Raw genomic sequence first — 14027 nt, forward strand, 5'->3', positions numbered from 1 at the left:
TGACACAAAATGGCTACTCAGGAAATGTTTATGGAGCGGACACTGAATTAGTGAGAAGCAGCTGTAGCACTGGTCACCTTGCCCTTTTCCCAGAAATAGCCTCCATTGCTCCCTCCTCTGTGGTCATCATTATACTCATGATTCAATTTCCCTGTCTTCTTTGGTTCTTCCAATTACTGCTATATCCCTTAAACTCCCCAAAAATATAGGATTCTGTTGCATTAATTAGCTACCTTTCTGTCTACTGGGCAGAGATCCTATGACATGCTGCCTCGTTGGCATGAATCAGCCAATTTGTGTTTTGTTTTGTTTTATTTGTCTGTTTGTTTTTGAGATTTTGAGAAGGAGTCTTGATCTGTCTCCCAGGGTGGAGTACAGTGTCACGATCTTGGCTCACTGCAACCTCCACTTTCTAGGTTTAAGCAATTTTCCTGCCTCAGCCTCCTCAGTTGCTGGTATTACAGGCACCTACCACCACACCTAGCTAATTTTTGTATTTTTAATAGACATGGAGTTTCACTATGTTGACCAGGCTGGTCTCAAACTCCTGACCTCAGGCGATCTGCCCGCCTCGGCCTCCCAAAGTGGTAGGATTACAGGCATGAGCCACCACGCCAGGCTGTGAATCAGCCAGTTTTAAAAGGCTTCTTTTGAAGTTGCTGGTCACTGGTTCAATCGTGAAGATTGTAAGGACCATGCAAGGAATTCCCTATGGCTGCATTCTTCAGCAGGGGTCTGTGGGTTTTACTATTGCTTAGAGACTCAAGGGTTTTGTGTTGGCTTGCCCCATCTCTTGCTTTGTGATTCTGCCTCTTGGAATTTGGAAAGATAACCTCGATCCAGCACAGAGAGGTCTTTCTCCCTTTGAAGTGTTCATCATGATCTGATGAGTCAACACTGCCTTGTCTCATTGTTTCCTACACTAGCTGGCTGGAACACTACCCTCCCAGCAGAGCACTCCCTGCCAGAGCATGCTACTGCCACTGCCAATTGAAGTACGGCTATGTTTTTACATCTTGTAGCAAAATCCCTCCTTCCTCAATCATTGAAGACTGATGAGGATAAAAGGCAGCGGGGCCAAAACCAAAGCAATATAACCCAGGGGCATGTGTGTACATGCATATGTGGTGTATGTGTTCATATATGCATGCAGTGTATGTGTGAACACATATGTGTGTGGTGTATGTGTATGCATGCACACACACGTGTTCTTTTTAATATAAAGAAAGAAATGCCTTTAGAGAATGAAATGCACTGGGGGCATCTGAGGTGAGGAGAGTTGAGGGAATGTTTTTTGTTTTTTTCTTGGCAAATCAATGAAAGATGGAAGGATAAGTATGGTGATCCCTAGTGTGAAGTAGAGAAATTGGAGGCTGGAGTTATAGAGGCAGAGCTTGAAGAATGTGGAAGCTTCTAGCAGAGCTGAAAATGTCCACAAAGAGACTAAGTAATCAGCCAGGCACGGTGGCTCATGCTTGTAATCCCAGCACTTCGGGAGGCTGAGGTGGGCACATCACCTGTGGTCAGGAGTTCAAGACCTGCCTGACCAACATGGTGAAACCCTGTCTCCACAAAAACACAAAAATTAGCCAGGCATGTTGGTGGATGCCTGAAATCCCAGCGACTCTGGAGGCCGAGACAGGAGAATTGCTTGAACCTGGGAGGCGGAGGTTGCAGTGAGCCAAGATTGTACAACTGTACTCCAGCCTGGGAGACAGAGTGAAACTCCACCTTAAAAAAAAAAAAAAAGAAAAGAGCGAGTAATGAAGGGCAGATTCAGGAGTGAGACTGGATGCTCTCTCAGTAGACTGCTTTGTCTCACAAGATAGGAGGTATTCTGCTGATGAAAGCCAAAGACAGAGAGGACATCAGGTCAGAACGTTCCATGTGAGACTCTGCGCTCCTTGAAGCCTCCATTGTCTCATTTCTTTTTATATCTGCAGTGCCAAAGACCTAAGTGAGCCCTATGGACATTAGATAAATAAATTAACTTATTAAAGAATGAAAGAGTGAACTACTAAGTTAATTTGAAATTGAAATATCGGGTAAGGTCTGCACTTACACAGAGAAAATCAACTTTCAAAAATGTACAAAGCAGGCAAAGGGGAGAGGGAGAGGGAGAATGAAGACTGCATGGGTATCTAACTGCTACCTGGAACATGGCACTGTGAGTAGCTGGCAAAGGAAGAAGACCCCAAGGAATGGGGCTGTCTTTGGGGCCTATATTTATGTTGATGTCACTCACAAGTATAAGTCTGCATTCCTGGGTATCCTAGACAAGCATATAGTTTGCACTTCGTGTTACCTTTCGTGTTAGTAATCACTGATTTTGAATCTTAGCTGACTATGGATGTTCTGTTCTGCCTTTGACATGGCAGTGTGAGTTGGAGAGGGATAGGGAGATGAAGAAGCCACATGTCCCAGGAATATCAGGATCCTATACACTTATTCTGGGTGAGGCAATGGCAAGGGTGACCAGCAAAGTGGTGCCTGAAGGCTGGGAATCCAGTCATGTCAGTTTTTGTTTGTTTGTTTCTCTCTGGCACTTTCTCTAGGCCCAGAGCCTAGATGAGGCTGTGTGGACCAGTGATGCAGTGGAGACTTTAATTTTCTCTATTAGTGCAGAGGATGAAGAAATCTCAGCAGTCATGCTGTATTCAAGGTGCAGGATATTGCCTGCTTCTGTTCTCAATGCTGGCTCTCCTAGATTAATCCACCAATCCAGAAGTGACTTGTTTTCATCCCCATCCTGGCCAGTGACTCTTTAACCAAGCAATGTGATTTACATTTAGATGTTAGTTTTATCCCTTTGTTTCTTAATGAAGCTGCCCTTGTTAAAATCCCTGGGATCTAATTATAGAAATTCTCTCCATCCCTGGCTCTCCGTTCAACAACTGCTTAGCAAATTTCTCATAAGTCCCCCCACTTTTTTTTTTTACCAGCTCTCCTCAATAGCTATTTCTTGTCTCCAAGGTTTTTTGAAGCCCAGAGTCTCTTCTTGTCAGCCAATTCTCTTATTTCAGCCCTTCAGTGAAATATCTATATACTGGATCACATCATGATTTTTTTTTTTTGTCTACAACCTCCCCCTTCCCCCTGAAACAACTTACCCTTATCTGTTCCAACCCCAGTCTCTAGTGACTAGAAGTCTGAGAGCCAACTGCCAATCATTCTAGAATTCAGCATTTTCAAAGTTCACCTTTGGAACGGATAGCCTCTTGTTCTGTAGAAAAACAAGGATCCTAGAAAAAACATCCAAACTACATTTCAAGGAGGATGACATCATCTCTATATTTCCCTTGGAATGACTCAGGAGTGAGGACACAGGAATACATTACTGTGGTTCTCACTCATCTTGGCCTACCAAACTGTCCCGTCTTTCTAGGTACAGCCCATCTTGTGAGTGGGTTCACCTGGGTCCCTCGTGGACTTACGTTCAGGATTTCACATCACTTGGATGGCGGTCTAGCCAAGGAAGCCAAAAGTTTCCATATCTTTCTTGCCATTTGTGTGGGTTTTTTGGTTTGGGTTTTTCTTGGGGACAGAGTCTCACTTTATCACCCAGGCTGGAGTGCAGTGGCACAATCACAGCTCACTGCTGCCTTGAACGCTTGGGTTCAAGTGATTCTCCCACCTCAGCCTCCTGAGTAGCTAGAATTACAGGTGCATGCCACCAGGACCAGCTATTTATTTATTTGTTGTGGACATGCGGTCTTGCTCTGTTGCCTAGGCTGATCTTGAACTCCTGGCCTTAAGTGATCCATCTTGGCCTCCAAAGTACTGGGATTACAGGTGTGAGCCACTGCACCCCATGGCATATCTTTTTAAAATGAAGACTTTCTCATCAGATTTCAGCACCAAGGCTCATACATGTGTTGACTCAAGAATTAAAGGGCTTTCGTTTCATGTGCTGGCACTATTCAATGGCTCTGGTTTGAGAACAATTTTGAAACCATACTGGTCTCATTAGAAAAGAGGGCAGTAGTGGTGCCTGCCAGAGATAGGGCGTGAGGAAGCAGTGGTAGCATCTCTGCCGTGCACCTGCCATCCTTGATTTGATAAAGACCAGAAGCACATCTGATCACAACACCTTGCACAATGGCCTTCTCCGAAGCAACAGTGACAACTTAAATGACCTGGAAAGCTATTTCAAACTAATAGCAACGCATCTACCAAGAGTTCGTTATTAATGACACATTCAACTGAAAAATTGATCACACACTCTTGTTAGGTATTACATGGGTCACATTTGCAATAATTTTGGTTTTTACTGCTGAAAGACAAATTTAAGGTAAAAATCAAATAGTTTAAAAGTACATATGTTAATATGCCTTCCCTTAACATTCCTCTAGTAAGGGGGAAGATGTAGAATTTTTATATAAATTGGCCAGCCTTATGTTGATTTATCTTTAATGCAGATTTCAACTCCTTCACTTCAGATGCCATGAACTGCAAGGCCCTTGTTCAGTCTGGCTTTTCATCTCTTTCCTGCCCAAGTCCAGGTTAGCTCTTATGAAACAACCAGACTACTGCAATCCCTCATCTCACAGCAACCTCCAGGACATAATTTATAAAACTTTCCCTCAACATGTGGGTGGCCAAATAAGTGATCAAAGGGCAAGTCATGATCTGAGGGCACAGTAATCTCAAGCAACTGCTGATGTGAACATTGCGCGTGGCACAGTGAAACTCAAAGGACTGCTGATTTTGGCAATAAAAACAATTGTGTCTATAAACTGAGAGAATTACAGAAGTTTGAGCACAGCTGATCTTAGCCTTGAACATGGTTGAGGAAGAGAGAAGGAGAAATTTAAAACTTTAGTTCTACCAATTTAACAAAACCACTTTATATCATTATCTAGGATGCAAGTGATATATACAAATTTACCAGAACTTTTTCCATTAATCAAAAAGAAGGTAGTGTATGAGCTGGAGGATCAATCGTGTCAAAAATTTCAGAAAGGGATGAGGAAACCATTTCTAGCAGATTGTGTTCCACTGAAAGGAGCATTGAGGAAGTAGAAGAGTATTTCATAGAAGTGAAATGGCACTGATTAACCTCATTAAGGACGTGACTTCCTCATGCTTTAATAGGAAGTGGTAAACTTCAGAATGAGACCAGTACTATGTTGAAGTATGTCCTAGCCCAGCCTCTGTTGTGAGCTAGCTGGGCAAGCATGGCCTTATCTGTTTCAGTATCCTTATTTGTGAAATGAAGAGCTTGGCCTGAAACCAGCAGTTCTCAAACTTTCCTGGGCATCAGAATCACCAAGGATGTTTGTAAATGTTTTAAAAGTCAATTTTCAAGACTCCATCAAATGGGGATTTTGATATATACAATCAGAGTTAAATATATGTATATATAAAAAACATCTTTAGGTTAAAGTTTCATGTCAGTGAGACTTTGTGCTCTATGTGGAGAGAGACTGGGTAACAACCAGTCAAGGAGCAGGGTGGGGATATAATTCAGAACTCTAGAGATAATCTAGCATTCTAGAATGCTACAGTGTTCTGGAATAATACCCCAAGGTCAAAAAGCTTTAACTAAATGTTTGTATGATCAATAAATTGGTCTGATTTAACATTAGCCTATAAATACATTTTTTTAAAGCAAATGCTTAACTTCAGTACTACATGACAAGAGGGTTATATACCAAAAAAAAAAAAAAGTTACTCTATGGTTCTTGGCATCAAGCAGATTAAAGTCTGCTGTGAAATAAAGTCGATAATAAGTAGTTGACCCCATAAAAATTAAGCAATAATGGGAAGAAGTTCAGAGGAACAGAAAATCAATTCATGCTGAGAAGATAATCAAATTATTGGTAAAAATGAAGGTGCTGATTAGGCATGTCCTTGGCTACAGAAGGACTCAGGATTGCAGGTTTAATGACCTTTAGCTGAGACCACCCCATGTGTCCATCTGCCTCAAGATACTCTAAGTCTCTTGGCTGAAGCAAAGTCTTCCTTAAACAGGGCTTCCATTGGGCCATGCCAACTATTTTTTTTTGTTTGTTCATTTACTTGAGACTTACCAGGCCCTATCTTCTGATTCCACATTGGATCTTAGGTAGGTTAATTCAGTTAATATATTAATAACTGTCTGTACTCTTTCTGCTCTTGATATCTGCTTCCGTCTGTTAACAGTTTTTGACTATTCTTTGTGGGTTAATTTCACGTTTTGTCTCCCAAAGGCAGCCCAAGTTCCCTCCTTTCCAGATGTCTTGGGCTCTCCCACCATAGAGCATTGATGCTGCCTATACTGCTGTTCTTGATTTCAGAGAATATTCTACATCTTACAAATACTTACGCTCATTAAACTACTGATTTAAGTTGTTGCAGGTTTTGAGTTACCACTGGCTTTTGACTCAGTTGAAAAAAACAAAGAATGGTCCAGGGTGAGAGAGGTGTGTCAGTTGACCCCATGAGGACTATAGGAACTGATCTTAGACTTCCTCACCAGCCTCTTTGCCAAGTCCACATTCATCATCATTGTGAAGTAGCGTTGGGCAATGTTTGAAGACGTTTTCTGTAAGAATCTATTTTGGATTAATAGCAAATAATTGCAGCTGAGTCAGCATTAAAGATATGTTATATCAGGCTGAGCACTTCTTACACTTCTGGGGAAGTGTCTATAGCATTGTACCAAAAAACACAGAGAACAGGCCACTGAAACAAACACCAGCAGACATAGCGCTGGCAGGATCTAACAAGCAGGTTTTCCTGAAATGTCATTTTGACAGGGTTGTAGTCAGGTGGAATCTCTTAAGCACAGTGCTCACCTGGCGCTTGGTTCTTTAGTGCACAGAGAGGGGACTGCAGAGGATTAACACGGAAGAAGGACGCACTCCCCCTCCGTTGTTACCCCTCCCTGCAAGATCCTGAAGTCCTGATTCTTTCCCCATCATTATATCCCTTTTCAGGAACGGAAATGTCTTCTGCAGAGCCAGCCCATTCCCTCTGGTGCTGGTCTCAGGGGAAGTACAGCATCTGCCTCCCACCCTCCATCTAATTACCCATCTGTTTGTGGGGAGGGGAGGGATGTTCTATTCCCCTTCTCTTCCCAAACATTTTAATGTGCTGATGCATGAAGACGACAGCAGCTGCACCTCAGAACCCATCCTTTGTGCATCATGCTCACTGGCTTTGCTTTTCTGTTCAGTTCTTGGATGGAGCTCTTTATAGCTAGAGACCCACATCTCTAACTCTTCCTCATCATGACTTAGTACACCTTGACCCTTGCATTAGACTGCCCCAGATTCCATGTTGCTCACTGATTCAGCATCATCCAGCCTCAGCGAGGTGCCTGAGACCCCCACCTTTAGGAAGGGGCAGGGATTTCCCTGCTCTGCTCTTGGCCTAGGGCTTCTATCAGCACCAGCAAAGACACCATGGAGAGCGTAGCCTTTCATCCTGATCTCCCAAACTTTACTCAACTAATGGTCCCTTTGGTTATTTCTCTCTCACTCTGGAAGTCATGTTTAGAAAGAGCTGATATACTGAACAAATTGCACTTAATAAATATTCATTCATTTTCCCTTTTTTAAAAAATTAATCAAGTTCTCTGTAAGGAAGAAAAACTTATTAGTCTTTGACAAATGAAACAGCCAATGTACACTGATACCTACATTGATAGTATTCAAGCCCCAAACACTTCTTAGCTGGCTCAGATGATCTGGTTAAGGGGAACTTTGTCAGTTTAGTTCAGTTTTGTGAAATACTGACGCATCTCAGACCACTGTTAACACCTGAGTAAAGTGTTAAGAGAATAACTTTGGACATAGAAACATATAGGTTTCATTTGGCCACATGCTGGTTACATGACCTTGGGCAAGTTTCTGAACTTGATGCGACTCCATTTCTTCATGGATAAAATTGGGATAATTATACTATTGATCCTGTAGGATTATCCTGAAGATAGAATGCGTAATGTTTACGAAGCACTTAGTACAAAGAGGCATAAAGCAAGAAGTGAGTAAATGTTAGCTGCTGCTATCTTTATTCCTGTCATTTTCATCACCACTATCAATGATCATCACAACCCAAGTGGCTATGGAGGGACCCCCAACTAGGATGCTCTCTCCATTCTAGGGGAAACATTTATTCAACTCAACTGTGGCCAGAACTCATAGTGAATCCCACTCTAGCCATCCTCTGTTTTTCAATAGCAAATTTTGCTGGGCACATGGTCACTCAGCTAAAGACTACTTTCTCCAGCCACCTTGCATCTAGTTGTGGCCATGGAACTGGGTGACCGCCAATAAGATACTAGTGGATGTGATGTTTGCACATTAATCCATGCCTTTGAGACTTAAGAAATCTATTTTCCCTTCCTATTTTTCTCTTCTTTAGCTGAAACACAGATATGGTGGTGAATCAATCTTCAGTTAAGCTGAAAAGGGTAACATGGAATAGATGGCATAGCAACAGGATGCATCCCCAATACCATCAAGCCACCATTCCAATTCTGGACTGCCAACCTAGACCTTAAATAAGGGAGAAAAAAGTTCTTGTTACTTTAAACTACTGAGTCTGATATCACCTATTATAACACCATGGTGTATCGTAAAAACACACCAAACAACTATTTTCAAAATAGATGTGATACTTCTTCCCACTTATACAACTTCTGAAAGCGCAAAGCCGTTGCATTCCCCCACCCAGCTTGGCATGGTTTACTTCTGATTGGATATAACTAGTTGATAACAGGGATCATGCTGCATCCATTGAGGAGAAAGATTATTCAGCACCCGCACGGGCTGCTGGGAAATTGATATCTTTTAATTGTGAGAAAGTACATTGTGTTTACATTTTATACAGTGGCAAGAGGAAGGTCAAATCACAATCCTCACACCCTTTATCAAAACCATGCATCCCTGTTTGTCAAGTGAGATTCAAAGTGGGATGAACTTGGAAAGTTTCCATCTTCCTGTTTTCTCTCTTGTTTGTTTATATGGCTGTGCTTTGCAAGATTAAAGGCTTACTGGGAAAAAGCATAGCAGAAGGAAGTAAAACCTTCAGGCAGATGAAATAACTCTTCCATTTTAGGAGAAAAGGCAATTAGTCATTTGAGGTTTTCTGGGTGGGGCAGTGATTAGGAGGTCATTATATTCCTTTCCTGTTGTATATTGAAAATCAGCTGAGAAGTAATGAAAATGGTAAGAAAAAAAAAAAGAGTAAGCCTCCTTCCTCTCCCGACGGCCTCTACCCCATGACTCATCAGCTTCCTGAACTGGAACAACACTGAGCTTTATGACCATGGAAATGTCAGCTCTGAGAACAGTGCATGCTTCTTTGTGTGAAGATCTTAGGTAGCTGTGCAAAAGCCAGCCCAGGATCCAGCATGGTCCTACTTTATCTCTCTGTCTGGCTAGTCTCCATGTTCATTAGAAATGTCTGATTTCTTGACAAGCACTCTTTGGATTTGCTGTGGAGTCAGGTCATACATTGAAATCAGCAAAAACATTAATGATAGCAACAACAAAAACAACCTTGTTTAAGTTCTACACCTTATAAGGGGGCAATATTAGCCTTGTAATAAAAATGAGGCAACTTTTTTATTTTATTTCCTGGAAATATTAGGAAATTTATTTAGGATATCTTAGAAAATCACAATGAGAGTAATGATGATGACAATGATGGTAGCAATGGTGATGATGATTATTATGGTAATAATAATTACGATAGTGATGGTGATGATGATTATGGTGGGGGTAATGATGATGGTGATGGTGGTGATGAAGATGATAGTGATGGTGATGGTGGTGATGGTAATGATGGTGATGATGATGATAATAGTAGTGATGGTGAAGGTGGTGATGGTAATGAGGTAGTGATGATGATGGTAGTGATGGTGATGCTGATGGTGGTGATGGTGATGATGATAGTAGTGATGGTGATGGTGGTGATGGTAATGACAGTGGCAATGATGATGGTAGTGATGGTGATGATTATTATGGTAATGATAATTATGATAGTGATGGTGATGATGAGGATGGTGATGGTGATGATGGTGATGGTAGTGATGATGATGATAGTGATGGTGATGATAATGATGATGGTGGTGGTAATGGTGATGGTGTCGGTGGTGATGGTGGTGATGACGATGGTAGTGATGGTGATGGTGGTGATGGTAATGACGATGGTGGTGATGATGATGATAGTGATGGTGATGGTGGTGATGGTAATGAGGATGGTGGTGATGATGGTGGTGATGGTGATGCTGATGGTGGTGATGACGGTGATGATAGTGATGGTGATGATGGTGGTGATGATGATGGTAATGGGTGGTAATGATGATAATGCCTTACTCTGGGCTAGGTATCGTGCTAAACATCTTACTAACAAGCAAATGTGTAAAATCACGGTGCTCAGTATTGTGATTGACCCTAATACGTTTTCACTAATTGTTGGCTTCAAGGCTAGGACTAGAGTGAGGTGAATGAGGTACTCTCTTTGGGTCAAAATTTAAAGGGATACCAAAAAACGCAGTAATCGAAGTAAATAATATTTAATGCAATATTTTATAAAAATAAAAATTAATGCAAAAATCCATGGTAAACAAATGTCAACATTTTAAATAAAGGTCCTGTACATGCATAATACATTCTGTTCACCTCCCCCTAATCCCACCCAGATGTCTCAGCTAATGGCAATCTTATTTTATACTTGATAAAACCAGTCTGAGCCCAAGTTTTTCTTATCCCCATTTTATAGATGAAAATACTGGGCCCAAGAGATTATTCCACAGTCACATAGCTAATATGTGGAAAAGCTGGGATTTGAGCTCAGATATATCTAACATAGAAGTTCAGCAGTCTATCTAGCTTCTAAGGTAAGTTTCTGTCACAACATTAAATATTCACTATCATTTTCTGGGCTATTTTTAAATGGTAGGGAGTCAAAGAGATTAACTGCCAGTTGCAGTTCTTATCGGGCTAACAGTGTCAGCTAAGGTGAATCTGATACTAGTAGAACTCTAAGAACGTGCATTTATTAAGTATGCACTCATATAAATAATATATTTAACCAACTTAGAAACTCTGTATAGAAGACATCAGTGTTGTATTTCACAAATAGAGAAAGAGAATCTCAGATTTGAGCACTCACAATCATGGTCAATTCATGGCAGAGTTGGTGACCAGCTCAAATTTTCTAGATTGACATAATCCTGTCCTTTCTATGGCTTCAGAGACATCCGCATTTGTCTCCTGAGCCTGGAACTTTTTATATTTCGCCATACAGACCTTCCTAAGATACTCACTTTGCTTGTATCATTTTCCCTAGAATAACTATTTTCTAAGACACATTAATGCATTGATTTTAATAACATCTTGTGTCTTATGTAATTTTAAAAATCAGCATATATTAACTGAGGACATTTTGACAAAAGAGAAAGAAAGAACATAGCAAAAAAGCATTTCCAACTTCCATAAATAAACAGGAATATCACTTTGGTGAAGTACTTTCCTATTTTGTTTTGTTTTGTCCTGTTTTTGTAGAGTGACATGTAACTTTTTTTCTGGACAACCTGTCCTCTTGGTAAAAAATAAAGCATGATGATAAAACAAATGAGATCTCAGGACTAGACTTTTCTGTCCAGGAGATACTCTTGACTTCATCTGTCCTTACCTCTGCTTGGACCTTGTTCCATCCAATATCTCATGCCACTCTCAGCCTTCCAATCTAGATCCTTCTCTTGGGTCATTCTCCTCTGCTATGAATTAGCAGACATTGACCTTGTCCTCTGACAAGTAGTTATCAGCATTTATTCATAATTGGATTTAATATGTTCCATATACTTAGAATAACATATACATATAAACAAAACTTCAATATAATCTTAGGGGTTTCACAGGCTCCCCTAAATCTCATTCATGTACCCCTTAAGCCTAACTTAAGAAACCCAGCCATTTTTTTTTTTTGCAGATACTGCCCCTTCTCATTTTTAACTTTCACCAACACTTTTCCTGATAAAGAAGTTTTCACTCTCCGTGCTATAATTTTCGTGATGCTCATGAATATTTATCCTAATCAAGTTTCACAGTTAACTCCTCACTCTATCCTCCCGAGAACATCCCTTCAGACACCAAAACGCGTATTCTTCCAAGTTCCATCAGCAGAAACTTTCCAGCATTTGATACTTGAAGTGCATCACTATGGTAAAAGCATCCCTCTTCTTGTTTTTCATTATGTTACATTCTTTTGACTTGCTATCTTATCTAACCGTGTATCTTGTAACTTCCATTTAGCCCCCTTTTCTCTTTCAACTTTCTTATTGTAGATACTTTCTAATGTTACTAGCTTTTAAGTTTTTTTCCCCCTTCCTTTGTCAGTCCCAAAGCTCCTACGGCTCAACTCTTGTTGCACATAACCACAGGGAGGTGACTTGAAGAAATTTTACCAAAATGTTGTATGACAAACTCCAAATAATAGGATTTAAGAGAATACCACTTGTTCTTACCTGTTCAATTCTGTTAACAGGGAAGAAATATCACATAGCCACATAGCACATGTTTATGTATACAAATATGTCCTTACATCAAAATAAATTCTTGATGGTACCGAGATACATGTTCAAGGAAATCGTAAAACACTGGAAAAAAATCAATCAGAAGTTATTTTTTTCTAATCTATGGTCAGGTACAGTTTAAGTATGTCACCAAAAGTTAAAATAAGCTGAAAATTGATACCATTGGCTACATAAAATTTTAATGCTTCTGTATAATAAAAACTATATAAGTATGAAAGCAAATGACATGTTTAAAAACACAATTTGCACTATATATTCCAAAGGGCAAGGACCCCTCTCCAGCAGCTGTCGTCCAGCACATATTTAACGTTTCCATATATCTATCTCCTCATCAATAAGATGAGGCTAATGACACTGCCTCTGCGGTCCTTCAAGAAGCAGATGGAATAAAAGAGTGTGCACCGGTAGCTCTAAACCAGGAACAGTTTCACCCCCTGAGGGCATTTGGCAGTGTCTAATGACATTTTTGGTGGTCACAGCTGGGGGATGCTACTGGCATCTTGTGGGTAGAATTCAGAGATGCTGTTAAACATCTTGCAATGCTTAAGACATCCATGCAGAACAAAAAAAAATATCCTGCCCAAAATGTCAGTAGTGTTGTGACTGAGAAATCCTGGTCTATACAGGGTGGAGGATGTTGCAGAGCGTTTGGTACCTGGTAAGTGCTCAGTACATGTCAGTCATTTTTACATCTGTTGGGCAATTCTATGTAAATGCTTTGTCCCTAGGAACATCCACAAGTTTAGATTTTTTTTTTTTTTTTTTGAGACAGAGTTTTGCTCTTGTTACCCAGACTGTAGTGCCAAGGTGTGATCTCAGCTCGCTGCAACCTCCACCTCCCCAGGTTCAAGCAATTGTCTTGCCTCAGCCTCACGAGTAGCTGGGATTAGAGGCACCTGCCACCACGCCTGGCTAATTTTTTGTATTTTTAGTGGAGACAGGGTTTCACCATGTTGGCCAGGCTGGTCTTGCTCCTGACCTCAGGTGATCCACTCACCTTGGGCTCCCAAAGTGCTGAGATTACAGGTGTGAGCCATGTTACCCAACCCCGAGTTTATCTCTTAAGGACAGAACATTACTTGAGGGACAGCTTACTCGTTCTATGCCTACTTGCTTTTCTCTTTTTCCTCAGCACTTTTCACTCTCAGCTTCCCCTTCCAAACCTCAACTGATTTTACTACCATCCAGATGTATCACTTCTCTCCTGAAAATCACATAGAGCTTCCTTCGTGAATTCTTACTGCTCTACTTAACTGCTTTTAATCTGTTTATGTGAGAATATTGTCATGATCTTCTAGTAGACCATAAGTCCCTTGAAGGAAAAGATGACTTTATATTTATTCTAAGAAAACCCTGTGGTGACCACATAGCATAGAAATCTGCACAGAGGGGGCAAGTAACTTACGTTTGCTTAGCAATTCCATCTTCTTAAGTCATTCTTTCAACTGAGAATGCATTTCTAGCCTTCTGTTGGAGCCACTTAGCACAAGAGTTTTGC

General features: G+C 40.8%; 1 protein-coding gene and 1 long non-coding RNA gene across 3 annotated transcripts in view; one reads left to right on the top strand and one right to left on the bottom strand.

Annotated features, from left to right (window-relative positions):
* Positions 1-3279, bottom strand: part of LOC117088121 — a 32839-nt gene extending 29560 nt beyond the window's left edge. The window contains exon 1 of the long non-coding RNA XR_004439009.1: positions 3111-3279. This is a non-coding gene — a long non-coding RNA (uncharacterized LOC117088121). The remainder of the gene's footprint in view (positions 1-3110) is intronic.
* The window catches only part of CDH13 (cadherin 13), a 1187477-nt gene that overhangs the window by 359768 nt on the left and 813682 nt on the right, over positions 1-14027 (top strand). The gene's annotated exons all lie outside the window — the stretch shown is intronic.

This window comes from Trachypithecus francoisi, unplaced genomic scaffold (genome assembly GCF_009764315.1).
Source record: "Trachypithecus francoisi isolate TF-2019V2 unplaced genomic scaffold, Tfra_2.0 Lachesis_group10, whole genome shotgun sequence".
Classification (NCBI taxonomy): domain Eukaryota; kingdom Metazoa; phylum Chordata; class Mammalia; order Primates; family Cercopithecidae; genus Trachypithecus; species Trachypithecus francoisi.